Source organism: Phyllobates terribilis, unplaced genomic scaffold (assembly GCF_046119375.1).
Source record: "Phyllobates terribilis strain yellow unplaced genomic scaffold, ASM4611937v1 Scaffold_4__5_contigs__length_816908805, whole genome shotgun sequence".
Taxonomy (NCBI): Eukaryota; Metazoa; Chordata; class Amphibia; order Anura; family Dendrobatidae; genus Phyllobates; species Phyllobates terribilis.
In genome coordinates this window covers 349,232,911-349,249,700 of record NW_027362764.1, presented here as the reverse complement: position 1 = coordinate 349,249,700, position 16,790 = coordinate 349,232,911, and positions in this window count along the sequence as shown.

Here is a 16,790-nt window from a genome sequence, read left to right as displayed (position 1 = left end):
GCTCATTTCGTTCCCCTGCCAGGCCTCCCGTCTGCACCCGAGCTGGCTAAAGACTTTATCCGCCACATCTTCCGTCTTCATGGCCTGCCCCTCCACATCGTGTCGGATCGTGGGGTACAGTTCACCTCACGCTTCTGGAGAGCCACTTGTAAACTGCTAGACGTCACCCTGGACTTCTCCTCCGCTTACCACCCACAGTCTAATGGTCAAGTGGAGCGGATCAATCAGAACCTGACCAGTTACCTCCGGCACTTCGTTAATGCCCACCATTCAGACTGGGTGGATCTCCTGCCATGGGCCGAATTTTCTTACAACAATCACGAGAGCGAATCTTCCTCCAAATCCCCGTTTTTTGTTGTCTTCGGTCAGCATCCTCGGATCCCATTTCCCGTCTCCACCTCGGTGGACAATCCGGCTGCGGAATCTCTTGTTAACAAATTTTCCTCCATATGGGAGAGTACCCGATCCGCACTCCTTCTGTCATCCGAGCGTATGAAAAGACATGCTGACAAAAAACGTCTGGATCCTCCTCAATTCCGTCCAGGGGATAAGGTCTGGCTCTCGTCCAAATATGTCCGGCTCAAGATTCCTTCCTATAAGTTAGGGCCTCGGTTCATCGGTCCCCTGGAGGTCATCAGTCAGATCAACCCGGTGGCCTATAAACTGAAACTCCCGGCCAACTTGCGGATCCCTAACTCCTTCCATGTATCTTTCCTCAAACCTGTGGTACTTAACTCTTTTTCCAAGTCTACAGGTACGCCTCCTGCTCCGGTTTCCGCTGAAAACGAATTTGAGGTAGAGAACATTCTGGCCACCAAAAGGGTAAGAGGGAAGACCTTTTTTCTAGTAGATTGGAAGGGGTTTGGTCCTGAAGAGAGAACGTGGGAGCCCCGGGAGAACATCCATGCCCCTCTCATCCTAGCTAAATTTCTCTCTGGCCTAAAAAAGGGGGGGCCTAAAGGGGGGGTACTGTAGCGCCGGCGTCCCTGCCCTCTGCTAGGCAGGGACGCTGTTCCCCTCACCCCTCTGCTCCGAGCCCGGCGTCCTCCTCCCGCTCTGCTGGCAGCGCGCGCTACTTCCCGGCCACTGTGCTTAGGGCGCGCGCGCGCGTGCTCCCTCCCTCTTTAAGGGGCCGCGCGCGCCGTCCTAAGGAGTCCCCGGCCAATGGCCGGAGGACTTCACCATATATAAGGCACCTCCTCCAAAATGGAGGTGCCCGAGCAATGTTGTTGCACTGTTCACTACTCTGCTTCAGCCCTCAGGTCCCGTTGCCAGTTACCTGCCAGATTCCTGGGAGTTTGCTGTCTGATTCCTGCCTGATATTCTGCTTACCTGCCTGCTAGCCTGAGGTCCGACGGTCTGCCTACCGACTCCTGTCAGTCTGTCTAAGGACCAGCTTGCCCGCTCACCTGGGAGCGCTCCTCTGCTACCTGCCTGCTAGCCTGAGGTCCGACGGTCTGCCCTCCAACTCCTGTCAGTCTGTCTATGGACCAGCTTGCCCGCTCACCTGGGAGCGCACATCTGCTACCTGCCTGCTAGCCTACCTGGAGGCTCCGCCGTCACGTGCTGTGACCACCTGCCATTCCAGAGACTCCTGCCCGCTCACCTGGGAGCGCACACCTGTTACCTGCCTGCTAGCCTACCTGGAGGCTCCGCCGTCACGTGCTGTGACCACCTGCCATTCCAGAGACTCTCACTTGCTCACCTGGGAGCACACATCAACCATCTGCCTGCTAGCCTACCTGGAGGCTCTGCCATCACAGGTCGTACCTACCCTTTACCCAGAGACTGCCCCGGTCACTTGCCGTGACCTCCTGCCCGTTCATCCAGAGACTGCCCCGGTCACTTGCCGTGACCTCCAGCCCGTTCACTCAGAGACTGCCCCGGTCACTTGCCGTGACCTCCAGCCCGTTCACTCAGAGACTGTCCCGGTCACCTGCTGTGACTGCCTGCCCGTCTTCCCTGGTCGCCACCCGCTCCCTTACAAGGACCGCCCCCTTGTATAGTAGCTCAGAGGTTCCGCCTCCCAGACCCGTTACACCCTTTTTGAAGATAGGAACAACATTTGCTCTTCTCCAGTCTTCTGGGACTTCTCCTGCTCTCCAAGAATTTTCAAAGATTATGGAGAGTGGTTCTAAAATTTCTTCTACAATCTCCTTCAGTACTCTGGGGTGTAATTCATTTGGACCTGGAGACTTGAACTCATTTATGTTCGCTAAATATTCCCTCACAATCTCTCTGTTTACAGATAACCTGGATTCTTCTATTCCTTTAATAGGACAGTGAAGATCAGTTGATGTTACTTTTTTTTTTCTGAGAGAAAATTTATGCAAAATAGGAATTAAAAAGTTCGGCCTTCTCAACATCCTTTCTTACCATTTCACCATTCTCATCCTGTAAAAATCCTATAGCATTTTTGACTTTTCTTTTACTTTTGACATACCCCCAAAATCCTTTTTTATTGCTTTTGACACCTCTTGCAAGCCTTAATTCATTGTCAGCTTTAGCTAACCTGATACGTGCCCTACAGGTTCTGCAGACTGCATTATAATCTTCTTTAGATATGCCTCCTTCTTTCCATTTGATAAACATTTCTTTATGTGTTTAAGTTCTGTGTTCATCCATCCTGGTTTCCTTAAATGCTTCCCATTCTTCCTACTTTTCGGGATTGTTAACGATTGTGCTTTGAGAATCTCATTTTTAAAAATTTCCCATCCTTCCTGGACATTTTTGTCCTTAAGGACATCCAGCCATTGGATCCCTCTTATTCTCTTCCTGAGTTGCTTAAAATCTGCCTTTCTGCAATCTAACCTTGAAGTTTGAGTCTTCACATGTCTTCCTCCTCTAGTTATCCAAAATTCTATAATAGCATGATCGCTGCCTCCTAGTGTCCCAGCCACCTTTACCTCCTCAACCATTTCCTCCCTGTTTATAAGGATTAGATCCAAAGTAGCAGATCCCCTTGTTTTCTCCCCTACCTTTTAGAAGATAAAGTTGTCAGCAAGAGAGGATAAGAATTTGCTTGACCTGTTAGTTTTACTTGAGAGAGATTCCCAACAAATGTCTGGATAGTTGAAATCTCCCATGACCATGTGACGCTCACAGCCCTCCCTGGGAATAGGGGTACTCGGAGCCGGGTCAGATGTTGGGGAGGCAGTCGTGGCCAGGACCAGCTCCGTGCCCAGGGCCGTCACATAAAAGTTAATGGGCTATCAGGGTTGAGTGGTTGCTATCGACTACGCCACCTGTGGTATCTGGTGATGGCCACCAGCGCTGCTGCAGTCCTCTGAGGCGGGATGTTGTGGCAGCCGTAGTTTATACTACTCCCCACAGGCGGAGCAGGGCCTCAGGGCAGAGACGCGGATGGAGGAAGTCGTAGTGGAGGAGTTCTGGTGCTGTGCGGTGCAGAAATAAAGAGACCGGAGGCCATAGGGGTTTACTTCCAGGGTTTTTACTCACGGTAGAGCATGCAGCTGCATGGCTTCTCCCTGCTCCTCACGGGGCTCTGCGGCCACCAGGACCGGGGGTCCGACAACCTCCGAGCAGTTCAGGTGCTTTAGTCACGACCCCACACCAGAGTGCTCCTAGACTTCAAACTGAGTCCTCTCTGGTCCGTGTGTGTGTAGAAAGGCCGGGTCTCCCTCTGGACTATACACAGAACAAGGGTACGGGTGGCAACTCTGCTCCGTCTGTTACCCAGAGGGATCCACTGAGCCTTCCGGGCTTTCCCGACTAGGACGTGAAGTAGCAAAGTCGGGTGTCGGGGGCCAGTACCCCTCTTGCAGCCGGAATCCCTCTGACTAAGCCAGAATAGCGAGGACAGGTGGCGTATACTGCTCCGTCTGCATCCCCCTGGGATCCTTTTGCGGTGGAGCTAGACTCCTCAGCTCCAGGCCTTCTTGGGTTGGGACCTTGACCAGGTAGAGACAGCCGTTAACTCAAACCCGCTCCTCGACTAAAGGCCAGAGTACGAGGACCATGTTCCCATCAACTGCAGGTTCACACAGAAAGCCACATTCAGTGATGAAGATCACAATCAAAAGACCATAAGCCCAAGATGCCCGGTTATTAAATATGAAATATTAAGTGTAACCTACATGTGCGTCCTACACCCTCACCCTCTACATGGTTCCCCTTAGCTTTTGGTTCCCCAATCTCCTCCTATCCCGGCTGGGGCAGCACACTGGTGCCTATTAGCCCCCCCTACAGGTGGGAGAAGTGTGGTGTTGGATGTAGAGGTGGGGTCCTGACAGTTGCACCATCCTTACCTCGAAGGAGAGATACCACACCACATTAAAGAGGTGCAGTATCCCTGTGGCGATCGAACCCCCAGGGGCACCACAACCACTACGTCATATTTTTTGGAGAATTGGTCATTTGATACATAAAGAGTTCATCCATATCTTCAGTTTGCCGAGGTGGCCTGTAGTAAATGCATACAATGGTGTCCTTTCCGTTGTATTCTTACCAAAACAGTTTTCACAGAACTCCCAGTCTCTGAAGCTTCAATCTCTGTGCAGATATACGCTTTTCTAACATACAATGCGACACCTCCTCGTTTATCAAGTCTGTTTCTTGCAAATAAGTTGTATCCTTTTAGCCTTTTATTCTAATCATGTGTGAGCTTCAAGAGGTAGTCACCGGAAATGGTTTTCACTTCACAGGTGTGCCCTGTCAGGTTTAATAAGTGGGATTTCTTGCCTTATAAATGGGGTTGGGACCATCAGTTGTGTTGTGCAGAAGTCAGGTGGATACACAGCTGATAGTCCTACTGAATAGACTGTTAGCTGCTTTTTTCTTGCCATAATACAAATTCTAAGTAAAGAAAAACGAGTGTCCATCATTACTTTAAGAAATGAAGGTCAGTCAGTCCGAAAAATTGGGCAAACTTTGAAAGTGTCCCCAAGTGCAGTTGCAAAAACCATTAAGCACTACAAAGAAACTGGCTCACATGAGGACCGCCCCAGGAAAGGAAGACCAAGAGTCACCTCTGCTTCTGAGGATAAGTTTATCCGAGTCACTAGCCTCAGAAATAGCAGGTTAACAGCAGCTCAGATTAGAGACCAGGTCAATGTCACACAGTTCTAGCAGCAGACACATCTCTTCAACAACTGTTAAGAGGAGACTTTGTACAGCAGGCCTTCGTGGTAAAATAGCTGCTAGGAAACCACTGCTAAGGACAGGCAACAAGCAGAAGAGACTTGTTTGGGCTAAAGAACACAAGGAATGGACATTAGACCAGTGGAAATCTGTGCTTTGGTCTGATGAGTCCAAATTTGAGATCTTTGGTTCCAACCACCGTGTCTTTGTGCGATGCAGAAAAGGTGAACGGATGGACTCTACATGCCTTGTTCCCACCGTGAAGCATGGAGGAGGAGGTGTGATGGTGTGGGGGTGCTTTGCTGGTGACACTGTTGGGGATTTATTCAAAATTGAAGGCATACTAAACCAGCATGGCTACCACAGCATCTTGCAGCGGCATGCTATTCCATCCGGTTTGCGTTTAGTTGGACCATCATTTATTTTCCAACAGGACAATGACCCCCAAACACACCTCCAGGCTGTGTAAGGGCTATTTGACCAAGAAGGAGAGTGATGGGGTGCTACGACAGATGATCTGGCCTCCACAGTCACCAGACCTGAACCCAATCGAGATGGTTTGGGGTGAGCTGGACCGCAGAGTGAAGGCAAAAGGACCAACAAGTGCTAAGCATCTCTGGGAACTCCTTCAAGATTGTTAGAAGACCATTTCCGGTGACTACCTCTTGAAGCTCATCAAGAGAATGCCAAGAGTGTGCAAAGCAGTCATCAAAGCAAAAGGTGGCTACTTTGAAGAACCTAGAATATAAGACATATTTTCAGTTGTTTCACACTTTTTTGTTAAGTATATAATTCCACATGTGTTAATTCATAGTTTTGATGCCTTCAGTGTGAATGTACAATTTTCATAGTCATGAAAATACAGAAAAATTTTAAATGAGAAGGTGTGTCCAAACTTTTGGTCTGTACTGGGTGTCACATTGTATTAAATGGAGTTCTTTGTGAGACCCATTATAATAATTTCAGGGCTACATGGGGCCCATTGTATTAAATGGAGGGTTTTGTAGGGCCCTTTATATTATATGTAAAGCTATATGTAATGTGGGGCCCATTATATTGAATACTGAGCTATGTGGGACCCATTTTATTACATTTAGGGCTATGTGGGGCCCATTATATTACATTAAGGGTTTTGTGGATCCCATTATATTAAAGGGAAGGCTATGTAGGGCGTATTATAATGGAGGGCTATATGGGTCCCCTTATATTGAATGGAGGGTTATGTGAAAAAATGGGAAAGGATGTGCTCCGGTGGCAGGCCACTAGGAAATGATGTGCTCTGGTGGCACACCAAAGGGAAAGGGTGTGATCCAGTGGCAGGCCAACGGGAAAGGGTGTGCTGCGGTGGCAGGCCAACGAGAAAGGGTGTGCTCTGGCACCACTGCAATGGCAAAGAGAAGGCTATGTGTGGCCTGTTATGTGGATTGCCATCTGAGACTCATTATATTAACCCCTTTCCGACATGCGTTGTGTATGTACAGAGCTAAACCGCCGTACTTATACTTCCTGATGATCATGCGGACTCAACCTGAGTGCCACCACGATCAAGTGCAGGTGTCAGCTCTATATGAGAGCTGACACCCTGCAGCAACGCCCACGATCGGTGTTAGCTCCGATCTCAGGCGTTTAACCCTGCTGTTAATAGTGACAGCAACATCGATGGGCATCGCAGAGGTAGGGAGCTCCCTCTGTGCTCCCATCGACACAATGTGAGTGTGATTGCATTGTGCTAATGCTCTCCATGGTGACCCCGGGCTTTAAGATGGCCGTGGGGTCAGCTTGGGACGGTGGTCTGGTAGCTCCTGCTCAGACCAGGAGCTGACACTGCTCCTCCCTGCCTGCATTGCACTGTTCTAATGCCGCGCAATGCAAAAGCATTGCAGAGTATTAGATCAGAGATCAGTCAGTGGAAATTTGATGTCCCATACTGGGAAAGAATAAAAGAGTTTAGAAATAAAATTGTAGAAAAAAATGTTACTCATTTATGTAATAACAAAAATAAACATAAAAAAGTACACAAATAGTACACGTATTTGGGATCGCGTCCAGAAAAACCTGACCTACAAACTGTCCCTCTAGTTAAATCATTCAGTGAACACAGTAAAAAAAATATATATATGTATATATATATGCTTTATCATAACAAACAAAAGTGGAATAAAACGCGATCAAAAAGTCAAGTGTAAATAAAATCTTGTCCCACAAAAAACACGCCGCTATGTACAGTAGCTCCTTCAGCGGAAAAAATTTGAAGTCCATTTTCTCCAGTTACCCTTGTGAAAAAAAAAATTGGGGTTCAAAGTAAAAATTTTGTGAAAAAAAGTTAAATGTTAATTTTTTCCTTCCACACTAATAATAAAGAGTGCATTTCCTTCCACACTGCAAGAATTCCTGTGAGGCACCTGAAGGCTAACACGCGTCGGCACATGACAGATCAACCTGTTAACTGGCATGGAGAGAGACCAATGTATCGATGCGAATGGTGGAAGTGAGCACACAGCTTCCGTACTTTCTGAAGCAGCTTATCCAGGCTGGGATAGTGGCGGAGAAATCCCTGTACCACCAGATTGAAGACGTGAGCTATGCAAGGCACGTGTGTGAGTTTGCCTCGGCGTGGGGCCGTGAACAGGTTTGCACTAGTGATGAGCGAGCATGCTCGCTACTGCTCGGTGCTCGCCCGAGCATCTCACTGGAAACGCTTAAAAAACACATAGTGGTCACACAGCCTAATAGTCCCCTCAGGGGACTCAAAGCTGAGATCGTCTAATTGCTTGAGCTGTTTGTGCTTGTGTCACAACGTTACTGTAAAAAGTAAAAATCACGGTCTCCTTTGAAGCTCAGCCACATGCTGGATTTTAAAGGAGCTCCGCAATGATAAGCATGGAGGTCTTCAACAGACCCCCCACTGTTATAGCAATTCATCACAGTCTCTGCTCCGATGAGCACATGGAATGACTCGCCCCCCTTACCCCCACCCTCCCCCGTGCCAGCTAGTGATGAGCGAACGTGCTCGCCACTACTCGGTACTCGCCCGAGCATCATGGTGCTCGGCGAGTATTTCCGGGTTGCTCGGGCGGGATCTCGGGTCCCCTCCCTGCATGTTTGGCGCTCTTTAGAGAGCCAGTGAACATGCTGAGATTGCCTGCCATGCACTGTAATACCGTAGCCATGTTGGTTGTGGGCATTACAGTGATTGGCTGGCCGCATAGCGTCATCAGGTCTATATCAGACCTGGCGCCGCCATGCTCGTCACATTCACTCCGGATCAAACAGCGTAGGGAGAGCTGCTGTTGCGTCAGGTATATATTTGCTTGTGTATTAGGTACTGTAGGGAGAAAACATTACACATACCCATCTTAACAAGCAGTCCTTCTGAGGACTAATGCATCTGCCGAGATATCAGGCAGGCAGAGTGTATAGGCAAGCAGTTTATATAGCAGACTGCAGTGCATATATCACAAGAGGCTCCATTCCAATTCTGCCTTCTGCTGCTGTTAGATATTTCTATATAAATGCCCAGGTCTCAGGGGCCAGGAATACTTTTTTTTGGATCTTAATCCTTATTATTTGCTTAAAAAGCAATCCAGAGAACGCAGTTTTTCTGCGCCATTTGCTTGGCGGCACTGCAGAATACAGCCAGGTCCTTTCCATATTACAGCGCTACAAATCAAGCTATTTAAAACAGTGTTTTCTCCGTCAAACGCATCACACATACGTTGTCAGAAAATACTGCCATTTCTGGCCTCCATTAAAAATTTCCTTTAGTGTGTCAGTAAAGCAATTCACAGCAGTTTGCTGTTCAAACTACTTACCTACAGGCCAGGTATTTAAAACTCTGTTTTCTCCATCACACAGATCACATATACGTTGTCAGAAAATACTGCCATTTCTGGCCTCCATTAAAAATTTCCTCTAGTGCAGGGGTCTCAAACACGCGGCCCGCGGGCCGCATGCGGCCCCTGAGGCTGCTTCATGCGGCCCGCAGGCACAGACCCCTTGACGATCCCGACCTGGTCCAGGAGGAGCCGCCGACAGCAGCGCTGAATTGCCACACAGAGACTGTTTCCCAGCACTGCATTTCCAATGCCAGCCGCTGGCCAATCAGAGGCCAGCAGCTGATATCTGCGTGTCGGCGCAGCGAGTATGACGTCATTGCCATATGCAGATGTCAGCTGCTGGCCTCTGATTGGCCGGCGGCTGACATTGAAAATGCTGTGCTGGGAGACTGTCTCTGTGCGGCAATGCAGCGCTGCTGTCGGCGGCTCCTCCTGGACCAGGTCGGGATCGTCAAGGGGTCGGACTCTGTGGTACCTGCGGGCCACATCTGCAGGAAGGCCACCGAGGGAACGGAGGACAGGTGAGAATCATCTTTTTTTTTTCTATTTTATGTGTGTGAAGAACAGCACAGGGGGCACATAGCCACAAGAGGGGACCTGGATGGGGCACAGAGCCACAAGAGGGGACCTGGATGTGGCACATAGCCACAACAGGGGACCTGGATGGGGCACATAGCCACAGGATGGGGACCTGGATGGGGCACAGAGCCACAAGATGGGGACCTGGATGGGGCACAGAGCCACAAGATGGGGACCTGGATGGGGCACATAGCCACAAGATGGGGACCTGGATGGGGCACAGAGCCACAAGATGGGGACCAGAGCCACAAGATGGGGACCAGAGCCACAAGATGGGGACCTGGATGGGGAACATAGCCACAGGATGGGGACCTGGATGGGGAACATAGCCCCAAGATGGGGACCTGGATGAGGCACATTAGTACAAGATGGGCGCCAGGATGGGGAACGTTGCCACAGGATGGGGACCTGGATGGGGCACATAGCCACAGGATGGGGACCTGGATGGGGCACATTAGTACAAGATGGGGACCATTACTACAAGATGTTTTCCATTATTACTATATGATGCTAATTGTAAGACAATATTACTGTATGTGGCCAATTGGGGGAACTAAAATTGTAAAAAAAATAAAATATAAAATAAAGCATGAAAAAATATTGGGCACTAAAAATGCTGTTTTATATGTAAACTAAAGTAAACACAAAAAAGTGCACGTTTATTATCGCCACATCCATAACGACCCAAGCCATAAAAAAATAAACACGGCAAAAATGTTCAAAAGGTGTATACAAAAAAAATGGTATCACTAAAAATGTCACATTGAACAAAGAATGCGGCCCCCCAAATTCAAATTTTTTCCATGTGCGGCCCATATACCCAGCCGAGTTTGAGACCCCTGCTCTAGTGTGTCAGTGAAGCAATTCACAGCAGTTTGCTGTTCAACTACTTACCTACAGGCCAGGTATTTAAAACTCTGTTTTCTCCATCACACGGATCACATATAAGTTCGCTCCAAACTCAGTCATTTGAAGTGAGCGTGGAAGATACTGTCCTCCATTTAAATGGGCAAGGCACGTGACAAGGGACGAGGAACTGGACGTGATGGTAATGGTGCATGCAGAGGCCGAGGACAAGGCCGTGGGCAAGCCAAAATTGTGCCACAACAAACACCCACATCTTCTCGTCTGACGTTCCTGTCCCAATTTCTAGGGGATCGCAGCACACCACTACTGAACCCAGAGCAGTGTCAAAAGGTTGCTGGTTGGATAGCGGATAATGCTTCCAGTCACTTAGCCACCACCACCACCCTGTCTTCCACACGGTCAAGTCTCAGTAGCCGTGAGTATGAACCACATATTCCTCACCCTGATCCTCCTTCCTCCCACTATGCCGAGTACCCAGAGACAACTGATCCCACACTTGGACACTCTGAAGAGCTGTTTACTTTTCCATTTATAGATTCGGGCCTTTCGCCCGGTCCACTTGAAGCGGGGCAAGAGGAGATCGCATGTAGCGATGTCCAAATATTTGAGCAGCCACGGTCACACGAAGGCGACGGTGGGAAAATGTCACAAGAGGTGGACGATGATGAGACACAATTGCCAGAAAGTCAGGAGGAGGACCAGGGTGCGGAAGTGGAAGACGAGGTGGTGGATGATATAGTAACTGACCCAACCTGCCAGGAGGACATGCAGAGCGAGGACAGCAGCACACAGGGGGAGGGAGGCAGAGCACCCCAACAGGCAGGAAGAAGCAGTGTGGTGGCCGCAGACAGAAGGCATGCAACCGTTCCCAGTAACACCAACACGAAGGAAGTTGACAGTACAACTGGTAGGTCTTCCCGAGTCTGATTGTTTTTTAAAGACTCTGCCGATAACCCCAAAAAGGCCATTTGCACCATCTGCCAGGTCAGCATCAGCAGGGGTGGCAAAACGGCCAGCCTGACCACCACCAGCATGATCAGGCATTATGGCAGCAAAGCACCCGACTTTGTGGGCCGAACCCCAGGGTCCAGGAACAGTGTCTGCGGGTGGCACCATTGCTTTTCCGCTGTTGTGCATGCAAGCCAATCCCCTGTCCATGGTGCATGCGAAGATGCCTCCTGCCCTGTACCTGTCTTTGCACACTCAAGTAGCAGCATCGGGAAGCACATCCATGTCCTTGTCCCAGCGCAGCGTTGTCCATACCCCAGTCCTTGGAACACAAGCGCAAATATGCAGCCAACGCCCCACAGGCCACACTACTAAATTCTCACATTTCACGACTGGTTGTACTCGAAATGTTGCCTTTTAGGCTCGTGGAGACGGAAGCATTCCGCAACCTGATGGCGGTGGCCATCCCTCAGTACTCGCTCCCCAGCAGCCACTATTTCTCCCAGTGTGCCGTCCTCGCATTACACAAGCACGTGTCCCAAAATATTAGCCGTGCCCTCAACAACGCAGTTACCAGTAAAGTCCACCTAACCACGGACACGTGACAAGTGCTTGTGGGCAGGGATGGTACATCTCGCTGACAGCACACTGGGTTAACATAGTGGAAGCCGGGACCCAGTCGGACCTTGGGACGGAACATGTCCTCCCTACGCCAAGGATTGCGGGCCCTAGGTCAATCAGGGTTGCCCCCATGGTCTACAGCTCCTGCACCTCAGCCTCATCCTCCTCTTCAGCCTCCATCTCCGAAATGACCACATCAGTCACAAGCTGGAAGCACTGCCTTGGCCAAGCGGCAACAGGCTGTGCTGAAGCTAATATGCTTAGGTGAAAAACCGCACAATGCTGAAGAGTTATGGACAGCTCTGAAAGAGCAGGCAGATCTGTGGCTCACACTGCTGAACCTACAGCCAGGCATGGTCATGTGTGACAATGGCCGGAACCTGGTGGCGGCTCTGAGGCGAGGCGAGCTCACAAACGTATCATGCCTCGCCCATGTGCTTAACCTCGTGGTTCAGCGGATTCTCAAATCCTACCCGGAGCTGCTGGATCTGCTGGTTAAAGTACGCCGCCTGTGTGCCCAGTTTAGAAAGTCAGCTACAGCTTCAGCCGCCCTTGCAGTGTTTCAGCAGCGTTTGCAGCTTCCGGCTCACATACTGGTGTGTGATGTCCCCACGAATTGGAACGCTACACTGCAAGTGTTGGGAAGGATTTGTGAGAAGAGGGCAGTTGTTGAGTACCAGCATCAACAAGGCTGCCGGTATTCAGTTCAGACTCCACACATAAGACCTCAGGAGTGGACATGGATGTCAGACATATGTACCATCCTCCAAAACTTTGAGGACTCCACCAAGATGGTGAGCGGCGATGACGCCTTAATTAGCTTCACCATCTCGCTTCTCAGTCTTCTGAAACTCTCTCTGCTCACAATCAAAGAGGATGCATTGAAGACGGAGCACGATGAGATGGAGCAAGGAACCATACAGGGTGATTACACACAGCCAAGCCTCATCTCATCCCACTGTGGATTGGGTGACAATGAGGAGGAGGAGGAGGAAGGACAGGAGCTAGTTTCATGCACTATATACGGTACTACCTGCACAGCTGTCATACCGTCTGTTCAGCGTGGATGGCCAGAGGACAGAGAGGAGGAGGAGGAGAGCATGGTCAGTCATTCTCTTGGTGAGAATAAATGGATATGAATAGCGGTACCAGAGCGCCAATAACAGGGCAAAAATATTAAAAGGACTGATTTATTAATATACACACAACGCGTTTCGGTGGACACAGCCACCTTCATCAGGTGTGACAAGCAGCAAACAATTGATCCTTATATACATTTGACTAGGTATACAATTACTTAAAAGGGGCGGGGCCAGATACAGAGTAATACCTCTATATTAACCCCTTGAGTTCATATATGCTCAATAGAGTAAAAAGGATTGTTATAAAATAATGCCTAATGAAGCATATAGGGTTCTTATAAAAAGGATTCGCTGTAAAAAAACAACAACTTGTGAATCCTATAATCTTAATACTTCATAGGATATATTGTCATCTACCACCCTATATTTTAGATTATATAAAAAAATAATAATAATTTTTACATACAACATAAAACAATGCATAAATATAAAGTATAAAATTACAATCAGTTTCTATCATTATAATTAGGAAAAGTAGACGAAGAAAGGAAAGAGAAAAAAAAAAAAAAAAAAAAAAAAATTCCAAAGAAAAAAATAATCCCCCCAAAAAAAAAAAAAAAAACCCAAAAACAAAAAAAAAAAAAAAAAAATTTTTCTTTAAATTTTTTCTCCCTTCTCTCTCTCTCCTCCCTCCTCCCCTCCCTCTCTCCTTTCCCCTCTTCCCTCCTTCTCTCTCTCCTCCCCCCTCCTCCTCCATATAAAAGATATATATAATAAATTTGCTAAAATATGAAAACAATTATTTAAAAAGTTGTCTTCTCTATATTAAGGTTCAAACCTTCAGGAGACAAGGTTCCCATTTTGAAAATCCAATAATTTTCACGTGTAATGAGACGATTTAGTCTATCAGGGTGTGTATCAACTATATGATCAATGATAGTTAGTTTTAGGTTATTAGGATTTTTTTGATGTTCTTTTAAGAAATGATTAGAAACACTATGTAGGGGAAAGCCGTTTCTAATATTTTGGCGATGTTTATTTAATCTGGAGTGCATTTCCTGGATAGTGCGGCCAATGTATTGCAGGCCGCAGGTGCACTGGAGCAGATAGATCACATATGAGGACTGACATGTAAGTCTAAAGCGAATGGGATATATCTCTCCAGTGACCGCAGAGACGAATGTTTTGGCTCCGTTATCAATGGATTGACAGCATAAGCATTTAGGGACATTACATTTATAACATCCATTATTGCTAATAGGAACTGAATGGTTCGGTCTTCTACCAATTGTTGTATTGCTAGGGGCTATATAGTTTCCTAGATTTTTACTCCTCCGATATATGACATGAGGAAATTCCGGTAAATGACCAGTTAATATTGGATCATTACTTAAAATGAACCAGTATTTTTTTAATAAACTGGATAACACTTGCGTAGGTTTACCATAGGTAGTAATCAGATTTAAACTGAAATCGCTGTATGGCTCTTGGCTGGTATTCTTGGATTTGTTGATACACAGGTTCTGTGATAGGGATCTAGTTTTGGAGAAAGCATCCTCTAATAATTTCCGGGGGTATCCCTTAGCTCTAAAACGTTTTTGTAAAACCTTAGATTCCAGAAAAAAATCCGAATCATGTGTACAATTTTTTCTGACACGCCAATATTGACCGTATGGAATATTTCTAATCCAGCTGGGTAGATGGCCACTGTCAAATTCAAGATAGCTATTTACATCCACTTCCTTAAAGTGGGTAGATGTGGATATTTTACCCGAATTGTCTATATTTATCTGAAGGTCAAGATATTGAATATTACTCTCAGATATGGTAGAGGTAAAGGAAAGACCCCAGTCGTTAGAGTTTAATTCATCAATAAATTTGGCAGCCTCCACAGTATTTCCCCTCCATATAATAAACACATCGTCTATAAAGCGGCGGTACATAACGATGGATTTATCGGCGCCGAGGGATTGCGCGATGTGGATAGACTCGAATGCCCCCATATATAGATTTGCATAACTGGGGGCAAACCTCGTCCCCATCGCGCAGCCCCTCAGCTGCCGATACATCACCCCCTCAAAAGAAAATACATTGTTCTCAAGAATGAAAGTTATACCCCTCAATAAAAAGTTTTTTTGAGGATCTTGTAAGTTAGGGTCCTCATCTAGGAATTTTTTAATTGCCTGTAAACCCAATACATGTGTGATATTGGAATAAAGAGAGCTTATATCGAGTGTAATAAGAAGACAGCCTGGAAGAGGGGGTAATTCTCTCAATAGTCTAATTAAATGTGTGAAATCCTTTAAATGAGAATCTAGGGATAAAACGTACTTCTGTAAAAAAAGATCAATATAGTGGGATAAGTTGGATGTGATAGAATTAATACCAGAAATAATAGGACGTCCAGGGGGATTAAATTTATCTTTATGAATTTTGGGTAAAAAATAAAAATAAGGGACTTTGAATTTTTTAATGTCTAAAAAGGATTTTTCTTTTTTATTGAGGAAGCCAGCTGTAGAGGCCCCTGCTACAAGTCCTTTGTACTCCAAAAAAATGGTTACAGATGGGTCTGCTTCTAATTTCACGTAGTAGTTTGAGTCGTCTAAGATTCTGAGGCCCTCCTTGATGTACCAGCCTCTGTTCATTATCACAGTCCCCCCTCCCTTATCTGCTCTCTTTATAATTATTTCTTTATTATCCTGAAGGGTTTTTAATGCACATTTCTCCTGGTAGCTCAAGTTATTCACTTTTTTAGAAATTGGGGGGAATGTCCTAAGGTCCCTCAAAATTAATTGTTGGAAAGTTTCAAGGTGTGAACCTTTGTGATGTAATGGATAAAAATTATTTTTCCCCTTCACATTTACATGAGTGAAAGGGTCCAGTAATGGGGGGCCTGGTATATTAGATTCTTGAATGGAGGGGGATACTGTTGAGCATGAACTAATAGGATGTGATTTTCTCTTATCTTCCAATAGAAAATGTCTTTTTAGTGTCAATTTCCTTATAAATTCATTTAAATCACAGAACAAAGTGAAATTATTAAATGGGACAGCTGGACAGAAAGATAATCCTCGACCTAACAAGGATCGTTCAGCTTCAGATAGCACATAGCTAGAAATATTAAAAATGCCCCCACAACCGATAGGGGTTTCTATCTGCAGGGAATTTGTATTCTGGTTCATTGGCAAGATTTCATTTTCTTTATATTTGGATTGTGTCTCAATTTCGGCATTTGGACTATTTTTGTTATTGAGGCCTCGGGTTTTTCCACTCCCTCTACATCCCCTAAATTTCTTTTTCGTTTTGGACAACGTCCGGGGACCACGTGAAAAAAATGTGTAATTTTCGTTTTATTAGTTTGAGATGCAACTGCATTCTGTGTTTGAGGATTTATCAAGATACTATTTTCATTCAAGATCGGAGATAATTCCAAGGATGTCATTCTGTTTATAGGGGGTTTTATGTGGTTTATACCATTTGTTTTATCAAAAGGTCTCCCTTGATTTAAAATATTCAGTGTATCCGCTAACGGGATCTGACCAGATGACTCCCCAGCAATAGGAGTCTGTATTGCACTAGAAAGCTCTGAGATATTAGATCCACTATGGGATATCTCCTGTGTGTTAATATGTAATGTGAAGTTCAGTTCATCAATATCTGCTACTTGTGTGGAAATAGTAGACGGATTAGCAATAAATTCTACATCTGCTGCTTGTGTGGATAAAATAGGTGGATCAGTAATCAGTATGGAGGGAGG